Here is a 23,399-nt window from a genome sequence, read left to right as displayed (position 1 = left end):
TAGTTCTAATAGCTTTTCAATTTATTCTTGTGGGCTCTCTGGAACCTTTCGCACAAACCAATTCAGACGAATAATTAACTCTCCGGCTGAATCGATGACCTTACCTAAACGGGGCCTCTTCTAAATCGAGGGAATCTGGCGGGAGGAGAAGGCTGTGCGTGCACAGAGGTAGTGAGGAGCCTTGGAAATGTCTCTTAGCTGCCGTAACATGTCTTTTCAAAAATCAGTTATTCATGTATTTATTTCAGAGTCAGAGGGATCTTCCATCTGCTGGTTTGCTCCCTCAGAACTGGAACAGCCGGGTGCTGGGAATCAGGGACGCAATCCAGGGCGTGGGTGGCAGGGAGCCTCGTACTTGAGCCATCATCTGCTGCCTCCCAGGGTTTGTGTTAGCAGGAAGCTGGACTTGGGAGCAGAGCTAGGACTTGAAGCCAGGCACTCTGATGTGGAAGTCTCCAGTGGGCTCTTAACCTCCTGGCCAAATGCCTATCCCCCAGGGATAGAGGTAAATGAAATCCTTCCCAGCTCACTCCTTTTCCTACATTGTCTGTCCCAGTTTGAGTCACCACAGTCCAGCAAATTGTCCAAGCCGGACACTGAAAGGTTGTCATGGGGCGGGCATTTGGCCTGACAACCAAGATGCTGGTTGGGACAAATATGTCCCATGTTGGAGTGTCCGGGTTCAATTCCTGGCGCCCGCTTCTGACTCCCGCTTCCTGCTGGTGTGGCCCCTGGGAGACAGTGACGATGGCTCAGACGGCTGGGTTCCTGCCACCCACACGGGAAGCCTGGATTCTCCCTTCCAGTCTGCACATCCCCCACCCACGGCAGCCTGGGTGCTCTCCCTGGGGATTCACTGCTGGCAGGCTTTGGCACGCCAAACGCACAGCCGATGGAAGGGAAGTGCTCACCACCCCACCCCCCACCCCCCACCCCCGGGCCAGCCTAGGGTTTGGCTGGCTGCCAGACTCAGAGGACTCAGCCTGGAGCGAGCATTACTGCCCCCGCCCAGCTCAGGAGGGAAAGCGAGGCACGCGGCCTCACCTGGAAGCAAATTAATACCTTGCTCTTTGTGCACCCTCCAGCCCCACCTGGCTGGCAGACAATGGACCCCACAGGTGAATCCAGGGCCCAAGGCTCTTCTTGGGCCACATGTATGGATTGCCCTTGGGCCTGGTCTTCCCGCATAGTAGCAGCACTCACGTGTCTGAGCTGTGGAGTGCAGTTGCTACGGGATTAGTGGCTGTGGTCCCCAGCGTTTCAGAGCTGTGGGATCTGGTGGCTCTAGTCCTTGGTTTGGGTGGGTCTTGTGACTTAGGGGCTGGTGTATTTGGAATCGGTTGTATTTAGAGGTTCTGTGGTTTAGAGGCTGGGGCACCTGGTGACCGCCTGGAATTCAGTGATGAAGAGCACGCCTGGAGTTTCCACCCCGCCCCGCCCTACCCCGCCTCAGCAGTTCTGTCCGCCCTGTCAGTCCCCTGCTCCCGGAGCCAATGCCTTCTGCTCATAAGCAGTTCTTCAGTCCCTTGGCGCGGGCTCATTTAAAAATGCACTCCTCGGCAGTGCCTGGCAGATTTTTCTGCTGCTTTTCCAAGTTCAGCTGTTTTTGAAGCATTTCTTGTATTTCCCTCCTCCCCTGCCCCTCTCTTGCCCTCAACGTGAACTGCTCAAAGTGCCATCTGTGCATTTTCCCATGCCCGCCTCGGGACCAGCTGGGTGGGGGCGACTCGCTCTGACCTCAGAGCAGGCTGTGCGGTGGGCGGATGGAGGTGCTAGGCCCAGGCCCTCATTCTCTCTCTCTCTCTCTCTCTCTCTCTCTCTCTCTCTTCCCATGTAATTCTGCAGACATTTGCCGACCATCTACTATATGTGAGACACTGGGCTGTGTAAGGAAAATCCACCTGTGATTAAGAAAGACCTGGATTCCGCTGGGGCTGGTGTTGTGGTGCAGCCGGTGAAGCCACAAGGCTGGCACCCGTATCAGAGCCTGGCTCAGATCCTGGCTGCTCTGCTTCAGATCCAGTTCCCTGCTAATGCGCCTGGGAACACAGCAGATGGCAGCTCTGACGCCGCGTGCCAGCATCAGGGCCAGCCTGCCTCTTAAGCCCTCTCTGTGTGTTCTCCCTCCTTTGTAGGCCCCTGGCAAAGTCCCAACCCAGCGTGAACGCGGCCACGACTCCCCACCGTGCCGCGTGGGCTGGGACACTCTGATGCGCCCCTGCTGAGCCCAGTGACCAGCTGCTTCTTGTCACTCCTCCCGCTGTGGCGTGTTTCAGACCACCAACATGCCGTCAGCACAGAGATGCAGCAAATGTATACAAACTCTGGGGCACAGAGAGTAGAGAAACAGTTAGGAAGTGATATGTCTGGAACGTTTGTCTTCTAAAGTGGAATTTCTCTATCGGTTGTTTTATAGGATTTAATATCTGCAAGACTCGTATCTTCACGTTCACGTGCAACAAATAGCACAGGGAAGTCTTTCCCCACCCTGCCTCCAGCAATGACGTCTTAGTCCCGGCTCACAGCCAGGACACTGCCGTGGGTACACTCTCCCTGCCTCGCTCGGACGCCCCTGACTCTATGGGATCTGAGCTGCGGGTCTGGGGATTTAATTCTCCACAGTCTCACTGCAGTGTGGAGTAGAATGACTCCATCCCGACATCCCCTCTGGCAACGCTTCTGTGCCTAACTGCTTCTCTAACCCTCTACCCCCTGCCAACCAGTAATCTGCTCGCCTCTCTAATTTCGCCATTTCGGGTATGCTATGTAGGTAGAAGCATTCAGTATAAAGCCCCTTGTGGAGGCCGGCATTGTGCTGCAGTGGGTTAAGCTGCTGCCCGCAATGCCAGCATCCAATATGGGTGCCGGTTGGAATCCCAGCTGCTCCACTTCCGATTCAGCTCCTTGCTAATATGCCTGGGAAAGCAGTGGAAGATGGGTCAAGTCCCCGGGCCCCTGCACCCACACAGGAGACCTGGATGTAGTTCCAGGCTCCTATCTGCGGCCTGGCCCAGCCCTGGCTTTTGTGGCTATTTGGAGAGTAAACCAGCGGATGGAAGCCCCCCTCTCTCTCTCTGCCTTCCAAATAAATTAAATAAACCTTAAAAAGAAAGCCCGTGCCACGTGAGAAAGGGGAGTCCATATGTACTGGCTCCTGGGCAGGGCCAGGCCGCTCTGTACGGGCACCTGGAAGCCTGGTGGGGCGGCCGCTTGTTCTTTCTTTCTCTCCTCCTGCTCTTAGGCTGTGGCTTGAATGTTTGTCCCCGCATTCTTGGGTTGGAAACGCACTCCCTGAAGTCCTAAGTAAATGGTGTTCGAGGCGAGCCCTTGGGTCCTCAGGCTCTGGATGAATGGGGTCCCCAAGGGAGCGGGCCTGGTACAAAGGCCGGGTTGGCCAACTTGGCACTCTGCAGCGTCCCCCCGCCCCAGCAAGGGGCCATCACCATGGGAGGCTCACGGCCGTGGGCTGTCCAGCTCCCAGGACCCTGACAAATAAGGGTCTTTTCTTTCTTTCTTTTTTTTAAATTTTATTTTAATTCGTTTTTAACAGCTGCAGTATAGTTCATGGATACAATTCTAAGAATAGGATAGTCTCTTTCTCCATCCCTCCCCCTCTTTTTTTTATTTAAATAAGCATCTCTCTCTCTCTCTTTTAAAAGATTTATTTATTTATTTGAAAGGCAGAGTTACAGAGAGGCAGAGGCAGAGAGAGAGAGAGAGAGAGAGAGAGAGAGAGAGAAGTCTTCCATCCATTGGTTCACTCCTTAGATGTCACAAAGGCCGGAGCTATGCTGATCCAAAACCAGGAGCCAGGAGCTTCCTCCAGGTTTCCCACATGGGTGCAGGGGCCCAAGGACTTGGGCCATCTTCCACTGCTTTCCCAGGCCATAGCAGAGAGCTGGATTGGAAGTGGAGCAGCTGGGACTTGAACTGGCACCCATATGGGATGCCGGCACTGCAGGCGGCGGCTTTACCTACTATGTCACAGCGCCGGCACCCAAAATAAGCATCTTTTTTTTTTTTTTTTTTGACAGGCAGAGTGGACAGTGAGAGAGAGAGACAGAGAGAAAGGTCTTCCTTTGCCGTTGGTTCACCCTCCAATGGCCGCCGCGGCCGGCGCGCTGCGGCCGGCGCACCGCGCTGATCCGATGGCAGGAGCCAGGAGCCAGGTGCTTTTCCTGGTCTCCCATGGGGTGCAGGGCCCAAGCACCTGGGCCATCCTCCACTGCACTCCCTGGCCACAGCAGAGGGCTGGCTTGGAAGAGGGACAACCGGGACAGAATCCGGCGCCCCGACCGGGACTAGAATCCGGTGTGCCGGCGCCGCTAGGCGGAGGATTAGCCTAGTGAGCCGCGGCGCCGGCCAAAATAAGCATCTTTTAATCTCATTTCCAAAACTTTTCAATAACTCTATAGATCTCTCCATTGATTTTATTATTATTATTATTAAAGATTTATTTATTTGGAAGGCAGAATTACAGAGAGGAAGGAGGGAGGAAGGGAGGGAGGGAGTGAGAGAGAGAGAGGGCTTCCATCTGCTGGTTCACTCCCCAAATGGCCTCAGTGGGCAGAGCTGCACTGATCCGAAGCCAGGAGCCAGGAGCTTCTTCTGGGTCTCCCATGTGGTTGCAGGGGTCCAAGGATTTGGGCCATCCTCTACTGCTTTCCCAGGACACAAGCAGAGAGCTGGATCAGAAGTGGAGCAGCTGGGACTTGAACAGGCACCCTTATGGGATGCCTGCATCAAAGATGGCAGCTTTACCCACTACGCCACAGTGCCGGCCCTCAGTGTATTTTATTTATCGATAACCCACTCTTAGGAATTCTGTTGGAGCAGCAGCAAATGGACTAAGACAAAGGGCTCTGGACGAGACCCTGTAGCCAGGAGAGTCTGGGATGCAGGTGAGGGAAGGCCGCCAGCCCAGAGTCAGGCAGGGTTTTTGTGGCGAGGGGTGCAGGAGAGGCGAAGCTGCAGGGCCCAGGCTCTGAATGCAGAGGGCTGCACTCGTCCCTGTCGCCCCAGCCCCTGTGATGGCAGGAACTCAGGTGTCCTCCACGTGTCTGGAGGAGATCAGAGCGGGAACAGGCGGGCCTTCGCTTTGGGGTTGCCAGCACAGAGCACCCTGGCTCCTCAGGCACCCCTGCAGAGCCAGCATGAGGTTCCCGGGCCTGCCACGCTGCGGAGGTTCTGTCCTTCCTCTCCGTGGTGGCACTGCTGCAGCCTCACGGTTGCATCCCAGGAGGCAACTGCGTCCCAAGAGACGTGAAGATGGGACCCGAGAGGCTACACTAAGGACTCCCCGTGAGCTCAGCCAGAGAGGTCGCCCGCCGCCGCCTCTGGGCAGTCAGGGGGGGAGTCACCCCAAGAACCCCATAGAGGCTAAGGCTTCTGTCCTCTGAGTCAGCAACAGACCAGCCAGCACTGGCTTTCTGTGTGTGTGTGTGTGTGTGAGTGTGTGTGAGTGTGTGTGAGTGTGTGTGTGTTTGGAAACAAGTGTGGATGCTGCTCAGGCGGCTCTGGAATTGGACAGCGAGGCAGGGGAGCAGGACCTGCCTGCATGTTTTGTCCCCAAGCCACACTTGGGGCACCTGCATTCTCTCATCTAGCTCACTGCAGTGCAGAGAGCTGGGCGTTAGGACGCTTCCTTCCCAGGTGAGCAGGTGGAAGCGCCAGCCGTGTGCCAGGCCCCTGAGAACCCAGAGCCATATTCAGCGGAGGGCAGGGTCCAGGGCTCCAGACACACATTCCTTCCCCCATCTTGGCCTCACATGGGCTCTGGAAGGGGGTGGGCGTACCCATCCGGCAAGGCCCTTCCTCTCCTGCTGGGGCAAGGAAGGAGGCCTCAGGAAGAGCCCCAAGCTGGGGGATTTGTCTCACTCAGCGCCCAGGCCAGGGTGTGTCCATTGCAGCATCCGAGACAGCAGGTGCATGGGTTCAGTTGCTCACTTGAGCAGGGTGGGGTGGGGGGATACGAACGTGGGGGCAGGCTGGGGCATGCAGGGAAGGAGAAAGGAGGAGAGCCCTGGGTGAGCGTGCCCGGAACACTGGAGCAGAAGTGGGGGCTTCTGGGGTTCCTTAGTGGTCCTGGAGAGGGCATGTCCAGGGCATCAGGCCTCTCTGCAGGCCCAGCTAGGAGTCCAAGTTCAAGTGGGTGGCCTTTGTGAGACCCAGGGAAGGGCACACAGGGCTAGGAAGGCCAGATTTAGCAAAAAAAAAAAAAAAAAGAAAAGAAAAAAGAAAAGAAAAGAAAGAATGCCCAATTCGAATTTCAAATGAACAGCAGCAGATGGTTCTTTGTGTAAATGTATCAGCAGATAGCCCACAGATAAAATGTGAGTGTAAGTCTATCCCCAGCACTGCTAAGGACATACTTAGACCCAGGCGAAGCCCAGGCAGTTCTAGCCCTACAGAGGACAGCGAGAAATCTCGACTCAGCAGGGCTGCCGGCCCGAGGGGAGGACTACATCTGTGCTGGCAAGGATCTACCCAGTGTTCCCTCCAAATCTTGGTGCTTAGAGAAGTTCTTGGCTTGCTTTACTTGGTTATTTTATTATTATTGCTCGGTTTGGCTGCTGCAAACGCTGTGGATAGTAAAAGGACCTACTTATGGGATAGTAGTAACAGAGAGTCAGACGCACTTAAAGGGACCGAGGTCCCCCAGGGAGGAGGCGTTGAGAGAAAGGCAGCAACGGGCAGGTGCAGCGCTTGCCGGACCCCTGGGGTCCAGCGCCCAAGGCGTCCCCCACCAGTGCCCGGCGCCCAGGCCCTCCGGAGTGGACCTGCAGCCGCCGGGACAGGGAAGAGGCCCCCCAGCGCGAGTCCCCGCCGCGCGAAGCTGCAGATGCGGCTGCAGCCGCCCAGGGCGCATCTGCCCCCTCTTCGCCCCGTCTGCTTCACTGGGCTCAGCTTGGCTGACTCGGAGGAAGGGAAGAGACACAGGATGTCAAAACCGACCGACAAAACCAACAGCGATAAAGGGAAATGTGCTGAGCGGGTGGAACTGGCGGTGCAGTCCAGCGAGTCCGCGGGCGCGCGCGGCGGGGCGCCCGCGGGGCCCAAGTCAGGGCGCCGGGATCTGGGCAGGAGACGGGAGCACTTCGGCCCCGGGGGGAAAAGAAAGGGAGGGAAAGAGTGGGGGCCGGGGTCGCAGGGTCATGCCCTGGAGACAACGAATTCACACAGCAGAAAGGAGACGCCCGCCCCGGGGAAGCTCCACGGCCGGGGACTGCGGGGCAGGTGCTGCGGGAGGACACCAGGAGTCTCAGGGTCATGGCCTGCTCTTCCCGCCCGAGCCCAAGCCCAAGACGCTCACACTCGGTTTCGGACCCCGACCCGGACGAGTTTGCAGCTTCCCCCCTGACCTGGCGGCCTGGGCCCTCTCCGAATCCGCGTTGCAAGGGCAGCTTTCCTGAAACCGCGAGCGCACGCGAGGGCTCCGCCATTTCAGGCCGTCTGCGGAAGGTCCCGCGCCCCCTCTGGCCCGGATCCCACCCTTGTGGTTCCAGGGTCCCTTCCCGTCCGATCTGCTCGCCTTCGATAGCGGGCGTGACTCCAGGGTTCGGAGGCCGAGACCCGGGCGCTGGGCGCCGCCTGCTGTCGGCGGAGCTCTGGTCCCGCGTGGGGCGCGCGGGGATTCACTCGCGCTGTCTTATTCCACGTCCACAGCAAACCCAGGCCCCTGCTTGAGCTGGGAGACAGAACCCCGGCGGCGGCCTCGGAGCCCGGCTTTTAACCCTTGACAGCCCTGGCTCCTGCTTCTCGGAGAGCCGCGGCCCGCCCCCGGGGGCTGAGCAGGCGCGAGAAATAAAACCTGGCTCCCAGGCTGGTTTAGCCTAGCTCATGCGCTCGGAGGCACAGGACTGCGACTACTGGGTGGCTCCGTTGGGGGCCCTTCCGCCTGACACGTGTATTTAGGAACTCACAAAGGACGCAGGATGTGGGTTTTTCGGGTGAGAAAACTGAGACCCAGAGACGTGCACGCGTTTGCCCAGGGCCACACAGCATCGGGGTTAGAACCCGGGTGTCTGGCGTTACTGTTTCGCACCCCTGCGCGCCGCACCGCCAGCCCACCCTGGAAGCGCCGACCCGAGCCGGCGTCCGGAGCCCGGGCCCCTATTCTTGCGCGCTGGGAGTCGGGAGGCGCAGCTTGCAGCTCCAGAGTGGGAGCGGAGGCCGGGCCCCTGGGCTGGGCGCCGCCTGGCGGTGGACGCCGTCGAAGGGGGTGAGGCATCGCGTCCCGGACACGCGCCGCAGCTGGGTTTGGGGACTGCTGGACCGGGTGGTGAGTGTTGGGCAACCATCAGGCGCCGGCTGCAAATCAGAGTTGACTCAGGCTACAGGACTGGCATCTCAGAGCCAGAGACCCGCGGCCTCGGCTGCCCAGGCCCGCGCAGAGCTGGCAACCGAGTAGCAGGTTTTAGATGGCCCAAGAGCTGCCTTTTCACCATGAGACCCCTTTGGGATGCAAGGTCAAGAACCGTGGGAGTCACAGGGACTCTTGTCCCCTCCCCGCAAGGAAATGAGTGTGGACAGTGACACCCCGCACCCCCAAACTCAGCACCCCGCCCAGGCCTAGCTGGATATGCAAGGAGAAAGCTAGGAAGGATCCCACAAGTGTGCCTCGCTGGTGGTGCCCGGGGGTCGGCCCCTTCCCCTTTCCTGACCTATACATCCACCATCTATGCTGCACACAACTCCCCAGGAGGGAGGTCTGGAGGGTTGGGAGCCCCTCCCGCTGGGGTACTGACCTTAGGGCCACAAGCATAGGGAGTCCCCTCCCCACTCTTCCCATTGGAGAGTTTGCAGGCTTTCAGCAAGTCAGGTTGGAAGCAACCTTTCATTGGTCCCTGAATTTGTCAGTTTTTGTTGCTATAAGGAAATACTCCAGGCAGGGTACCTTACAGAGCAGAGGTTAATTCCATTTGGAAGAATGAAAATCCAGACAGCATAGGCTGGCCGGAGCCCCCGCCTGTAACATCATGGTGGATGGAGCGTGGCAGCAATGCCAGGCAGGAAGCCAAAGATGGGAGGGGCCAGCCAGGCTCTTTGGTAACAGTGCTCCTGTGAGAGCTAACCCTGTCCCTGGAGAGTGAGAACTACCTTAATTATTCCCAGAGCAGAACCCCTCAGTGGCCTAATGACCTCCCACTTTTTTTTTTTAAAGATTTTATTTATTTATTTATTTGAGAGATACAGTTACAGTCCGAGAGAGGGAGAGACAGAGAGAAAGGTCCTCAATCCGCTGGTTCACTCCCCCAGTGGCCACAATAGCCAATCCAAAGCCAGAAGCCAGGTCTCCACATGGGTGCAGGGGCCTAAGCACTTGGGCCATATTTTACTGCCTTTCCAGGCTGTAGCAGAGAGCTGGATCAGAAGTGGAGCAGCCGGGACTAGAACCAGTGCCCATATGGGATGCCGGCACTGCAGTTGGAGGCTTAGCCTGCTATGCCTCAGTTCCAGCCCCAACCTCCCACTTCTTAAAGGTCCCACGGCCTGTTACTATCACCACACTTGGGACCAAGCTTCTAAGACGTGAACCCCTGAGGTACAAACCACATCCGAAACAGAGCAGCTACTGATCCTGTAGATGGATCCTTGGCACCAGCAAAGATAAGGGGGTGGGACAGGAGCACGAGCCCCCCGAAGCTCAAGGAGCCCCTTCTTCCCTCGGGGCCATTGTCTGCCCACTCGGCTCTGAGCTCCCCAGTGTGCACCCACTCTGTTTGGTTTCTCTGGAGCTGGGCACAGCACCTAGCACACAGTAGGTCCTCAAGGAGTGCTTGCCAACCAGCAATCCCTAGCCCAGCTCCTCCCATTTTGTGCTTTCATCTGCCTAACCTGGAAGATGCCAGGATTGGCCAAACAGTCGTCACTTGCACTCCTGTCCCTCACCCCCCACTCCCTGGCAGCTCTGGGTGAGCATGGTGGCCAGGGAGGGACCATGGAATGCCTCTGGGACGGATTTGTTTGTTTTTGTTTTGGCCAAGTCCACCAAGATTATTCTTCCTACAATTAACAAAAATTAAACTATTTTTAAGGTAAACAAATTTCATGTATTTCATGTATACATAGATTTAAGAACATAGTGATACTTCCCACACTACCCTCCCTCCCACCCTTCCCCCTCCTTCTCCTCTTATTCCCTCTCTTAATTTTTATAATGATTTACTTTCAGTTTACTTTATACTCATAAGATTAACTCCACAGTAAGTAAAGAATTCAACAAATACTAAGAAGAAAAAGCACTGTTCCTCAACAGAAGAGAGAAGGACTGTAAAGGATTATCGAATCTCAAAATGTCAATTTCACTCCAATATGTTACATTTTTGATGCTCTATTAGTTATCACAGATCAGGGAAAACATATGGTATTTTCTTGCTGACTGAGACTGGCTTATTTCACTAAGTTGCATTCATTTTCTTGCATTCATTTTGTTGCAAAAGACAAGATTTCATTTTTTAAAGGTTTATTTATTTGAAAGGTAGAGTTACAGAGAGGGAGAGGCAGAGGCAGAGAGAGAGAGAGAGAGGTCTTCCACCCGCTGGTTTGCTCCCCAACTGGCCGCAACAGCCGGAGCTGTGCTGATCCGAAGCCAGGAGCCAGGAGCTTCTTCTGGGTCTCCCACATGGGTGGACTTGGACCATCTTCCACTGCTTTCCCAGGCCACAGCAGAGAGTTGGACCGGAAGTGGAGCAGCCAGGACTTGAACCGGAGCCCAGATGGGATGCTGTGCTGCAAGCCGGGGCTTTATCCCACTGTGCCAGGGCACCACCAGCCCTGTTGAGTTTCTTGAGCTCTTTATAGATCCTAGACATTAACCCTGTATCAGTTGCATAGTTTGCAAATATTTTCTCCCATTCTGTTGGTTGTCTTGTCACTTTGCTGAGTGTTTCTCTTGCAGTGCAAAAGCTTCGCAGCTTGTAGTCCCAGTTGTCTACTTTGGCTTTGATTGCCTGCTTCTGGGGTCTTTTCCAAGAAGCCTTTGCCTGTGCCAATGTCTTACAGAGTTTCTCCAATGTAATTTGATGGTATCAGGTCATAGATTTAGATCCTTTATCCCTTTGGAGTGGATTTTTGTAAAAAGGGTAAGGTAGGGGTCTTGTCTCATACTTCTGCATGTGGATCCAATTTTCCCAGCACCATTTGTTGAAGAGACTGTCCTTTCTCCAAGGACTGATTTTTAGCTCCTTTGTCAAAGATTAGTTGGTTGTAGATGCGGGGGCTGATTTCCAGAGTTTCTAGTCTGTGGAACTGGTTTTCATACTCTAGGCTCCTGCAAGGGATTTCCTTAAGCAGCCTGTGTGCCTCGGGCAGGAGTGCTTGGCCTGCCAGCTCCCCAGCACGTCTATTAAAGGCTTCCATCACCCAGTCCTCCTGGCCAGGCTGGGAGGGGCAACTTCAGACCTCCAGGCTGCCGGCCAAGGCCCCCCAGGGCTGATGGTTCAGTGCCAGGGCCTCATTCCTGTCTCTGGGTCCCCCACCGGCCACAGCTGGCCCCCGAGACAGCAGCTGCTTGTCCTCCTTCCTGGCTCAGGACTCGTCCGCACTTGGCAGTGCCCAGACAGTTCCAGACTGCCTTCCCTGCGGGCGGCACAGGAGCCGAACAGCTTCTGCATCCCCTGGGAAAGCGAAGCCGAATGTTCCCACAGCCGCTGTCCTCACTGACCAAGGCGACGATGGCTCTGCCGGGTTCTAGGAAGAGCGAGGCCAGAATGTGTTCTAGGAGGCACCGAGGGATCGCGCAGCTCCCCAGCTGGGCGAGTGGAGCAAGGCAGAGAGACAGAGTGACGCAACGCGGATGAGAGACGGCGGTGCGGATTGTGGAGATGGAGGAGGGAGGGAGGGGGGAGCCTCTTTTGCAGGTGCCTTTATTTATTTATTTCTGCTCTCTTTGCAGGCAGACTTCAAGTGGGCTCGGCAGGGCGGGGAAGCAGGAGGATGCAGGGCAGGAAAAAAGGCGAGAGACGGCAGGCGGCTGCAGGGGGACGTGCCCTGTGCCTGCCGTCGTGCTAAAGGCAGAATGCTGGCCGGCGCCGCGGCTCACTAGGCTAATCCTCCGCCTAGCGGCGCCGGCACACCGGGTTCTAGTCCTGGTCGGGGCGCCGGATTCTGTCCCGGTTGCCCCTCTTCCAGGCCAGCTCTCTGCTGTGGCCAGGGAGTGCAGTGGAGGATGGCCCAAGTGCTTGGGCCCTGCACCCCATGGGAGACCAGGAAAAGCACCTGGCTCCTGGCTCCTGCCATCGGATCAGCGCGGTGCGCCAGCTGCAGCGCGCCGGCCGCAGCAGCCATTGGAGGGTGAGCCATTGGAGGGTGAACCAACGGCAAAAGGAAGACCTTTCTCTCTGTCTCTCTCTCTCACTGTCCACTCTGCCTGTCAAAAAAATAAATAAATAAAAAAATAAAAATAAATAAATAAAGGCAGAATGCTAGGCGTCACCCCACCCCTGGGGACACAAACCCCTGACGGTCAGGGAAGGGCTTCTACACTCGCTGCATCTTCTCTGTGCCTGGTGTAGAGTCTGGTATACAGCAGTTGCTCAATGCATGACAGCTATGTGCTAGGAGCTATTCCAAGTCCTTTGTACATGTTAGTGCACCTTATTCTTGGGCCCCAGGATGGGCACTGTTATCTCCCTGTTGCAGTAGGGAAAATGGAAGATTAGAGGTTAAGTGACTTCTCAAGGTCACGCAGTTGGAAAGCAGCAGGGCTGGGAGGCGAACCTTTGCCCATTGATGTGAATGGCTGTGCTCCTGTTCACCCCGGATTCCCTGTGGACGCCATTTACGTCCAATTCCATGTTGTACCTGCTGGAGACCGGGGAGGGAGGGGACTTGACCAGGACCCTGGGCCCTGACAAGCTACTGGCAGAACTGGGATTAGAACCCAGACATCTCCCGATGTCCTGGAGCTGCGGCCCCCACCCCCACCCCGCCCTGCCCCAGCTGGTGCAGGAAGAGAAACAACCAGTACCTTCCCTGCTTTGTAACATGACTTTGTGACCACACCAGCTTCTGCCCCCAGCCCTGGCTCCCTGGAGCCCGCCCGAAGGCGTTGTAACTGTGGGTCCCCAGGAGGCGGGAAGGGTCCCTGGGAGAAGCCACAGCAGCAGCTGCCCCCACGACCCAGCGCTCTGCAGAGGCCGCCGGGTACATGGGGTGTGCCGTGTGGACTTCCCGTGCTTGGACAGTAGCCTAAATTCCCAGTGGTTTGGTAACCTGAATACGTAACATTTTCAGGGGAATTTTTCTCCCAAGGCGTTTGTTCTGGCTCACTAATGCCTGGTACACAAGACAGCACTTTTGATTCACATATTTAAAACTCATGGTTTTTTGTTGTTGTTGCTAGAGACAAGACAAATTGAATGTGTCACCTTCTATATTGGGCTTTTCAGAAACACGGGCTCTGGGGTGCACAAGGTTCCAGTGACGTCATTGGCTGACCAGTGGTGGTCTTTCCTCACTCCTGGGGGCTGGGGAGCCGCAGTTTCTCCAGCTGGGAGAAGGTGAGGGTGGGGTTTTCTCCCATGAAGAAAAAGCAGTCCTACCACCTGGGTGGGTTTCTGGCATCTCCTATTTTTTCATTGCCCCCTGGCAGGCCTTCCCAGCTGTGTACAGCGGGGCCATGGCGGGGAAGCCTGCATCCAGGCCAGGGCGGAGGCAGACTTGAAGCAGCCCAGTCCTGCCCACTCCACACAGTGCTGGGGCTCCAACCTGTAAGACACCAGCTTCAGGGGGTCTGGGGCCAGCACAGGGTACAGGACCCAGAGGCCTCTGGGGCTGGGCCATTTCCTCCTGCCCGGCCAGTGTGACCTGCTGAGAGCGCAGGGCGGAGGTGGAGGGCAGGGGGCAGGGGGCAGGGGGCAGGGCCCGCCTCTGTGGGTGACTGCCACACTGGCCCAGGCCCTGGTGTGGCAGAGCCTCAGCCCCGTCCCCAGCCCCGCGGCCCGCCCCTTGGAAGAAGGAAGGAGCTGGGCAGAGGGGAAGGAGTCTGCAGCGAGGTGTGGGCTCCTGGGTGCTGGCCCTGAGCGGGAACTGCTCTCCAGCGCCGGACTGTGGCTGAGCCCATGTGCTGGTGGCTGGCCTGGGCTTTAGTCCCGACTGTTGGTGACCTGGTATCTGTGTTTTTTTGTCCGTCTGAGCTGCCATGCTTCATGCACCAAAATAAGTGGAGCTGGGAGCTGGCCCTAGTTATTTTTTTTTTTCAGCAATAAAGCCTAATCTTGTTAAATAAAGCCTTGAATAAATGCCTGATCATTCTTCTCCAGTATTCCCAGACAAGCCACCATAGCTCTGTGACTTTTATCCAGTTGCTTAACCTCTCTGTGTCTATAGAAACCGAGTGTCGTCCTATTGGCTGCCTTCCACCCCGGCTATTGTGGGAACACACTCTCTGAATGGCAAGGTACTTTTCCGCTCGGGGAGGTCACTATCATGCTTGTGCCCCTGGTACAGCAGCCTGGACAACCACCCCTTGCAACACGAACTCCATTAGAAGAGAGGATGAAAAGAACCACTTTTCTCTATAGAAGGGTGACCCCAGACAGGGCGATACAATAACCCCGACGGGAACAATGACAATTCAGATGATTTACCACCAAGGCCCAATCCAGCACCACCAGTAACAAAAGTGGTTTTCATTCCCATCAGAAGCAGTTGGCAGAGCCAAGGACAATCATGGCACGCTTTTCCAAGCCCAGGGTCAGACGCGATCTTGTATTTGAAGCTGTGTGGTTACAGCCAAGAGCGATTCAGTTGGTTTTGTTTGTTGGTACTGTTGCTCCCCCTCTTCGTGGAGGAACGACACAGGACCCTGCGCTGTTCTTTCGTCTGCTCGGCCCTCCCCGGGTTTGCTGCTGGTTCTTCCCGGGTTGGCTACTGTCCCTTCCACCTCCGTGGAAGGGCGGTTCCCCCTGGCCGCTTTCCCCACTTCCGCGGGGGAGCGGCACACCGCCGGCCGGCTCTCTTGGGGGCTGCACAGGTGTTCCCTCAGATGTTCCCCTTAGATGTTCCCTTTAGATGTTCCTGGTGCATGCCGTCTCTCTCCTCCTTTATAGTCCTCCTCTGCCAATCCCAACTCGGCTGCCCACAGGCCGAGTACGCTGCTCTCCTCCAATCAGGAGCAAGTCCTACAGCTTATTGGCTGAACTGGAGGCAGCTGTGTAGAAGCTGTTTTCTTCTCTCCCAGCGCCATATTGTGGGAGAGCAGATGCATAGAATAAGTCTTAATTCCAGTAACAGTATAGTCCGAGTTGCTCCCCACAGGTACAATGAGACTGATGGGTCGAAGTGAGTCTCGGCTCTTCCCTGACCTCCGATTTCTTTCTAGAGTTCAGAAGGAAATCTGGACTGTGACAAGGGCCACAGGAATCAGAGGGGCCAGGACCGGGTTCAGAGCATTCCTGGAGGGAATGGGGGAATCCACTCTCTTTTCCTTTGGCAAACTTTATCTCCATTCTTATTCTAAGTGGGATTGACCCCTTCCTTGGTTTGAGGAAAATCTATCCAGTCAGAACACTGGGTCTACCCCATCTCCACCCCCTCGCCCGCCATGGCCACAGTGATAGGCTCAGGTGTGTGATTGAAGCCAGGCCAATGAGAGTCAGCTCTGGGCCTTCTGCAAGGGCAGTGGCGAAAGAGAAGCTCTCGCTCCCTGGTGTTACCAAGCTGGAAGGTGTATAGGAGGCATTCTGTGGTTATCTTTCCCACCACCTTACATCTTAGAGTGATGCTACCACCAAAAGAAGCAGAGCTGAGAGAGAGAGAGAGAGAGAGAGAGAGAGAGAGAGAGAGAGGGAGAGAGATTTCTGTTGCTGTGGTTTGAGCACTGGTCCAACTGCATGGGGAAGGGAAGATAGGGCAGGTGAGCAGGTTCAGGACTGGCCAGCTTGAATAATCTCTGCAGGCTCTGGGGTCCAGGAGATGTCTGGAACCTGCCCTGGGATGATTAGGGCAGGTGTGGTGGGCTCCTGAGTTTAAGAAGCGACAGAGGGGACAGAGATTGTGGTGCAGTGGGCTAAGCCCCCTTGGGATGCTGACATCCCAGATTCGAGCACTGGTTCAAGTCCTAGCTCCTCGGCTTCCAATCCAGCTTCCTGCCAATGAACCTGGGGAGGCAGCAGAGGATGGCCCAAGTACTTGGGTCCCTGAAACCTATGTGGGAGATCAAGATGGAGCTCCTGGCTCCTGGCTTTGGCTTAGCTTAGCCCCTGCACCATCTGGGGAGTGAACGAGCAGATGGAAGATTCTCTCTCTCTCTCTCTGCCTTTTGAGCAAGTAAATAAACAACAACTTAAAGAGAAAAGAGAGAGGCTAGAGGTGGTGTTTGGGGTGGGCACTGGTGGTTTGCCTTTAAAAGGCTTGTGTCCGTCCTGTTGTTTGATTCACTGGGGATTAGCTAGTCCTGGGAGGGCGGGCCGGTCTCTCTGCTGTACAAGAGGTTCTGAGACATCAAAGCACCAGAAAATACAGAGATAGCACACGCGACAGGCAGATGGCTCCTCCTCTGAGCGGCTGGTCTGGCTTTCCTCACATGGTGGCTGAAGACCCTGACAGCCAGAGTTGCCCTGCCTACCCTCTGCTTTTGTGTCATTTGCCGCGGTCCCATTGTGTGGCCCAGCCCAGAGTCAGGTAGGAGGAGACTGTGTGTGTGTGTGTGTGTGTGTGTGCACCAGAAGGCATGGCTCAGGCGTGGGGTCCGTGGCTCCTGTCACAGGGCACAGGGGGCGGCTCCCGTGGGGAGGTTAAGCCCAAGTCTGCCTTCTGCTCAGTTGGGCCTGATGATCCCTATGTCCCTGCAGTCTCGCCCATGTGATGAGGCTTTGCAGCCATATCTGGCTTGGGATCCAGGGCCCCAGCTGACCTCGCCCCATTTTCTCTGCTCCTAAACTTCACAGCCCAAATGCAAAGGGCACAAGATAGGGTTCAACTCTTGAAGATGGAAACCACTTCAATCAACGAATGCTTATTTTGTGCCCACTCTGTGCCAGGGTTTGGCCTAGGTGCTAAGGTAGGCGGGAAACACGACAACCCTGCCTCCTGGGAGCACGGTGCTTCCAGGGGAGGATTTTTTTTAATGATTGATTTATTTATCTGAGAGTCAGAATTAGAGAGAGAGAGAGAGAGAGAGAGAATCTTCTGTTCACTGGTGTACTCTTCAAATGGCCACAATGGCTGAGACTGGGCCAGCCCAAAGCCAAGAGCCAGAAACTCCATCCGGGTCTCCCACGTGGGTGCGGGGGGCCTAAGCACTTGGGCCATCTTTTGCTGCTTTGCCAGGCACATTAGCAGGGTGCTGGATCAGAAGTGGAAAAGCCAAGGATTCAAACCAGTGCTCATATGGGATGCCGGCATCACAGGCAGCTGCTTAACCCGCTGCACCACAATGCCAGCCCCCAGGGGAGGGAAATAAAAATGCAAACTGAAGGCAGCTGGAGTCCATGTGGTACGTGCTGTGAGGATGGGGTGGGCAGTATATTGTACTGCCCGGGGGCTGAGTCAGAAGGCTCTGGTGCGAATTCTCAGATGCGAGTTGTTTTGGGGGCAAGTCTGGCAAGAGCTCTAGCCTCAGTTATGTCTTCCAATAAATGGGTTAAATGGTGCGCACTCCACCTGCTCCCCTGAGGGTGGGAAGGGCTGTAAGTCCCTCCACACCTCAGGGATGTTCCTGGGACCCCAGATAACTGCTGGCCGATGCAGGCCACTTCCAGATTTGGGGTCACATGCAAAGTTCAAGCCCAGATAGGGGTGGGACGCGCCTGTGACTATCTCAGTTCTGAGCAGGGTGAAGCTCCACTTGCTAAGGCTCAAACTGTGCCTACGAGGTCCACACACACAATTCACACCCGGAGAAGACGAAGCTATGAGGCTTTGCATTTCTTCAGGAGTTGAGGCAAAAGTGACGGCCACCAAGGAGGGGTCTTCTGACCCGTGAGACGCTAGGGATGCTGGGTGATGAGCAAACATGTATCTTGGACGAGAAGGCTCCACTGTGGTGCAGCAGGCCTCACTGCTCAGGGCCCGGCTTGCACTGGCTGGGGGGAAGCCCGGAGGAGGGCACTTCCCACGCCTCGGGTCACCTCCCATTGGGCCCTGTGGGGATTTCCTGAATTCAGCAGGCTTTCTTAGTTGTGGGCAGATGGCTGCGTGGACATTGGGAGGGGCGACATGGGACAAGGCTGCAGCCACAGTCCCACGCGCAAGGTCTTGAAAGGGAGGAGAAGGTACCCGAGGCCACCATAATATGCAAAGGAAAGGGAGTGGGAATCCCTCTCCCCTTCCCAGCTGTCTGAGGGCTTCTGCCCCCTGCACGGGGTTGTTTATATGGAGGGTGACTGCGCAGGCCACGAGTCCTCCTTGGGGAGGGGTGGGCGGCTCCCGCGGGCTCAGAAGCCCAGCAGGGAGGGGCCTGATCTCCAGGCTCTGATGACCCTGGCTCGTTCCTACAAGTGCTGGGATGTGCCTCTCCGGCATCTTGCAGCCAGCTCCTGCCACTCCTTGTTTGATTTGCTAAATCGCTGTGGCAGCTCACTGTGGCACACTCACGCTGACGGCCTGCACCCCCCCCCCCCCCGCCTGGGGACATGCTCCAAGCAGTGGAATTCAACGTGAAGCTGAACCCAGCTCAGTTCCCCCTCAGTTCCCCATATCACTCCTCCTCCCTCTTTCCCAGGATGCAGAATGTGTGTGTGTGGGGGGGGGGTCTGGGCTCAGCCACATCTTCCCCAAAGTGTTTATTCTGGAAAATTTACCCAAAAGTAGAGGGTTCTGAGGCTGGCATTATAGCTCAGCGGGTTAAGCCGCCACCTACAATGCCCATATCCCAGATGGGTGCCAGTTCGAGTCTCAGCTACACCACTTCCGATCCAGCTCCCTGCTCATGCTCCTGGGAAGGCAGTGGGGGAATGATCCAAGTGCTGGGACCCCTGTACCCATGTGGGAGACCTGGAGGAAGCTCCTGGCTCAAAAAAAAAAAAAAAAAAAAAAAAAAAAACAAACCTCAGGAAAAAAAAGTATAGGGCCCCATAAAACAGACTCCAGCATCCCTGCCAGCTAGCTCTAACAGAAAAATGAAATTAAAAGAGAAGCTTATTTACTTAGGTACAAAAAATGTTGTTTGAAAGCTGCGCAGTTTTTTCACTATATGCAGTTGCCAAAAAATTTTTGGAATCCCTTTGTCTGCATGGATTTCAAAATGCACCAAAATAAACTTATCCTTTTAAAAAATATTTATTTATTTATTTGAAAGGCAGAGTGACAGAGAGAGAGAGAGAGAGAGAGATTGAGCTCTTCCCACCCACTGGTTTACTGTCCAAATGGCTGCAACAGCTGCAACTGGGCCAGGCTGAAGCCAGCACTCTGGAACTCCATCCTGGTCTCCCACAGCAGTGGCAGGGGCACAAGCACTTGGGCCATCTTCCTCTGCTTTCCAAGGTGCATGAGCAGGGAGCTGGATTGAAAGTGGAGCAGTCGGGACTGGAACTGGTACACTGATATGGCAGCAGTTTAACTCACTGTGCCACAGCACCAATGCCTGAACTTTTCAATTTCATTTTCCAGGAACTTTTTGAATTGCTCTAATATTTATATACATATATATGTAGTTGTATATATATATATATATATTTTCTGAAGCATTTTGAGGTAGCATGCCATTTCACCCTAATCTAAGCCAGTTTGCACCTCTAACACACTAACAGCCAAGGAAGCATTTAAAAGCCATTAACACTGGGCCATTGTCACAGCTGAGAGAATCAACAAGAATTGTTCATCATCATCTAAAATAAAATCCACATTCAAGTTTCCGTTGTTATCTCAAAGTTGTCTTTTTAAAAAGATTTATTTATCTATTTGAAAGAGTTACAGGCGGGGGGCGGAGAGAGAGTGAGAGAGAGAGAGGTCTTCCATCTACTGGTTCACTCACTCTCCATATGGCTTCAACGGCCAGAGCTGGGTCGAACCGAAGCCAGGAGCCAGGAGCTTCTTCCGGGTCTCCCACGAAGGCGCAGGGGCCCCAGGACTTGGGCCATCTTCCACTTCTTCCCCAGGCCACAGCAGAGAGCTGGATCAGAAGCGGAGCCCAGACACAAACGGTTGCCCATATGGGAAGGAGGCTCCTGGCCTCTGGCCACCAAGGGATCATGGAGGGTGGGTGGATGCCTCGCCCTGGCCTCGCCTGCTGCCCTGGCAAGGGGATCTTCAGCAGTCATTCCCTGCTTCCCTCCCTCTGTGACTTCCTCCCCTGGCGGGCACAGCTTCTCCTTGGGTTTTCGCGCGTGGCTGCACCTCCCTTTGCAGTCCTCAGCATCCGAGCTCGGCTCTGTTTTCTTGGCCGTTGTACTACTTCAGGACTCTGTGCGAGAGAGCAAGGCCTGCCGTGAGGATTCTCATGCAGGTTTATTTGGGAGGCATCCCTGGGAAGCACGAGGCGAGAGGGAAGGGCAGGGCCTTGCGGACCTGTTTGCTGGTGCCGGCACGCAGCCTCGGTCCCACCGGAGAAGGCACCTTGCAGTCGCACCTGCAGAGGGCAGGAGACTGGGGCATTCGCTGCAGACCCCCGTTCCCCTTGGGCCGAGACTCACTCCTCTGCGACCCTCACTCACTCCCTCTCACTTTCTGGCTGCCCCTTGTGGGCTGGGGTCAGAGGGCTGGCCAGCGCAGGAAAGTGGAGTGATGCTCAGGCCCCGGCTTCAGTGAGTGCAGAGGTGGGCCGTGTGTGGCCCAGCAGTTAGGCCACCACTGGGGAGCTGGCACCCCATATGACAGCACCAGTTTGAGTCCCTGATGCTCTGCTTCCAATCCAGCTCCCTGCTAATGTGCCTTGGAATGCAGCAGAAGAGGGCCCAAGTCCTTCGGCGCCTGACACTCTTGTGAGAGACCAGGATGGAGCTCCAGGCTCCTGACTTCGGCTTGGCCCAGCCTTGACCATTGCAGGCATTTTGGGTAGTGAACCAGCAGATAATGAAAGTTCTCTCTCTCTCTCTGAGTGTGTGTGTGTGTGTGTGTCTTTCCTTCTCCCTCTAACCCTCTGCCTTTCAAATAAATAAATAAAGTAAGTAAGTATGGGTGGAAGATCTCTGTGTGTGTCTGTCTCTCTCTCTTTTGCTCTTGGTCACTGTTCGTTTCAAATAAACAAATAATAAAAAAGTAGTGGCAATGCCAGGCATTGGGCTAATATCTTCCCAAATGCTTTAGCATCAAATCTTCCCAAGGACTCATTCTCATTGTGAAGTGGACACAATGACGCTGAGAGGCTGCGGAAACTGCGTAAGGGTTGAGCGCTGTCTGGGCTGGGTGCTGGGGCACAGGGGCTTTGCTGCCTTGCTCTGCCTCCCCGATCCCATCATCCTCAGGAGTGAGAGGCTAAGTTGGCAGCCCCCCCCCCCTCCGGGGACACCTCTGGGCTCTGACCCCACTGCTACGGCCTGGAGTACACCGTTCTCTCTCTTTTGGAGTAACAAGGGGTGTGCGCTCCTTGGCTGTGTGCTGTGTGCTGTGAGCAGAGCTAGGCAGCCTGCTGTGCTGGCCCCGCCTCTGCTTCTGCACCAGCTCAGCAAAGCCACGCCTTTGGAGGGTCCGTGTGGCCAGGTGCTGCCAGCTGTTGGCAGGGGCGAGCTGCTGCCCTAGGGGAGCCCGAGAGAACCCTGAAATAGAGGCAGATCTGGGACCTGAAGGGCCTGGGAGTCACCTCCACAGAGGCCTCCGTGTCTCCCCACGCGGCTCTCAGCCACGTTCCAGACTCAGAAGCAAAGCGGCTCCACTGTCCCAGATGGCCCGCCAAGGGCTCATGCGGCACCAAGCCCCGCCCCATGGCAGGCAGGTGGGCGACTGGGCTGGATCACGGCTCCCGCACCTTTTTAGGGCCCTGGGGGTGAAGACCTGGCTCAGCCCTGCACCCCTGGACACTGCCACTCCCAACCCTCTCTCCCTGGATGTCACCTTCAGGGACTCATAGAACAGAAGGACCCTACAGGCCTGCCCTTGGCCGTCACTCTCAGGGTGAGGACAGAGGCCACGGCTCAGGAGCTGGCTGTGCTGAGCCAGGGCTTCAGTCCTGGTGCCAGCGGGGCTGGTCCAGGACACAGAGTGAACCTGGCTTAGCCCTTGTTTCCTTATTGCAAGCATCCATCTGGCGGGATTTAAGGAGATGCTGTGGGCACAACACGTGGGCTAATCTGAGTGGCAGTGAGAGATACCATCCAAAGTCACGCAAAGTCAGAACAGATAACTTTATTATTATTATTAAGTTTATTTGAAAGACAGTGTGGTGGTGGGGGTGGGGTGGAGGGTGGAGACAGACAGATCTTTCATCCGCTGGTTCACTCCCCAAATGGTCACAACAGCCAGGGCTGGGCCAGGCCAAAGCCCGGAGCTGCTTCCACGTCTCCCACATGGGTGCAGGGGCCCAAGCTCTTGGGCCACCTTCTGCTGCTTTTCCCTGGAGCATTAACAGGGAGCTAGATCAGAAATGGAGCAGCCCAGATTCGAACCAGTGCTTGCCTACGGGATGCCAGTGTTGCAGGGCCACCCTGCTGGCCCTAGAACAGAATGCTTCTAACTCAGAGTGCCCTTTTTGCCCCATCCTCTGGGTGCTCTGGGATCTGGCCAGGGACTCTAGCTTTTCCAACTCATAGACGCAGTCCTCTTTGCTGCCATTTCCCCCATGCTTAAGAGAAGTTAGGGGTCACCCCAGTGACACCAACATCCCATAGCAGAACACCGATTGGAGTCCCGGCTGCTCTGCTTCCAATCCAGCTTCCTGCCACCCTCCTGTGGGAGACCCGGGTGGAGTTCCCGGCTCCAGGCTTTAGCCTGGCCCAGCCCTGACTGTTGTGGTCATTTAGGGAGTGAGCCAGTAGATGGAAGACCTCTCTCTGTCTCTCCTCCTCTCTCTGTTGCTCTGCCTTTCAAGTAAATAAGTAAGTCTTTAAAAACAGAAAGAGAGAAAGTTAGGGCTGGGAGGTGGCAGGGGAATGTGGGGTGGGTACCGCACTGGGCACCCCCAGGCTGCTCTGTCTCCTGTAGACGCCGCAACTGGACTTGTCAGGCCTTGGCTGGGGCCCGTGGGGGTCCCTAAGGATGCACTTGGAGTGCTGGGGCCTACGACCGGGACTGGAGTCCCCACTCTGGCGCTCAACAGTTCTACAACCCTGGGCGTGGTACACAGCCATCTCAAGTCATTTCTGAGATGATACCCCTCAGGAAGTGCAGGAGAGGTGGGAGCGCTGATCACCAGTGTGGGAAGATCCATCATGAAGAGGGGAAGGGGCACATTCTGGATCATTCTGGATCATTCTGGAAGGCATGCTGGGGCCAGAGCCAAAGACAGTTTTCAGGCAGAAGGAGGAGTTTCATTGTTTCCCCACTCCCAACCCCTCCTTGGCAACAGGTATGGCCACATGATG

This window comes from Oryctolagus cuniculus, chromosome 3 (assembly GCF_964237555.1).
Source record: "Oryctolagus cuniculus chromosome 3, mOryCun1.1, whole genome shotgun sequence".
In the NCBI taxonomy this organism is placed as follows: Eukaryota; Metazoa; Chordata; class Mammalia; order Lagomorpha; family Leporidae; genus Oryctolagus; species Oryctolagus cuniculus.
This window is presented reverse-complemented; position numbering follows the sequence as displayed.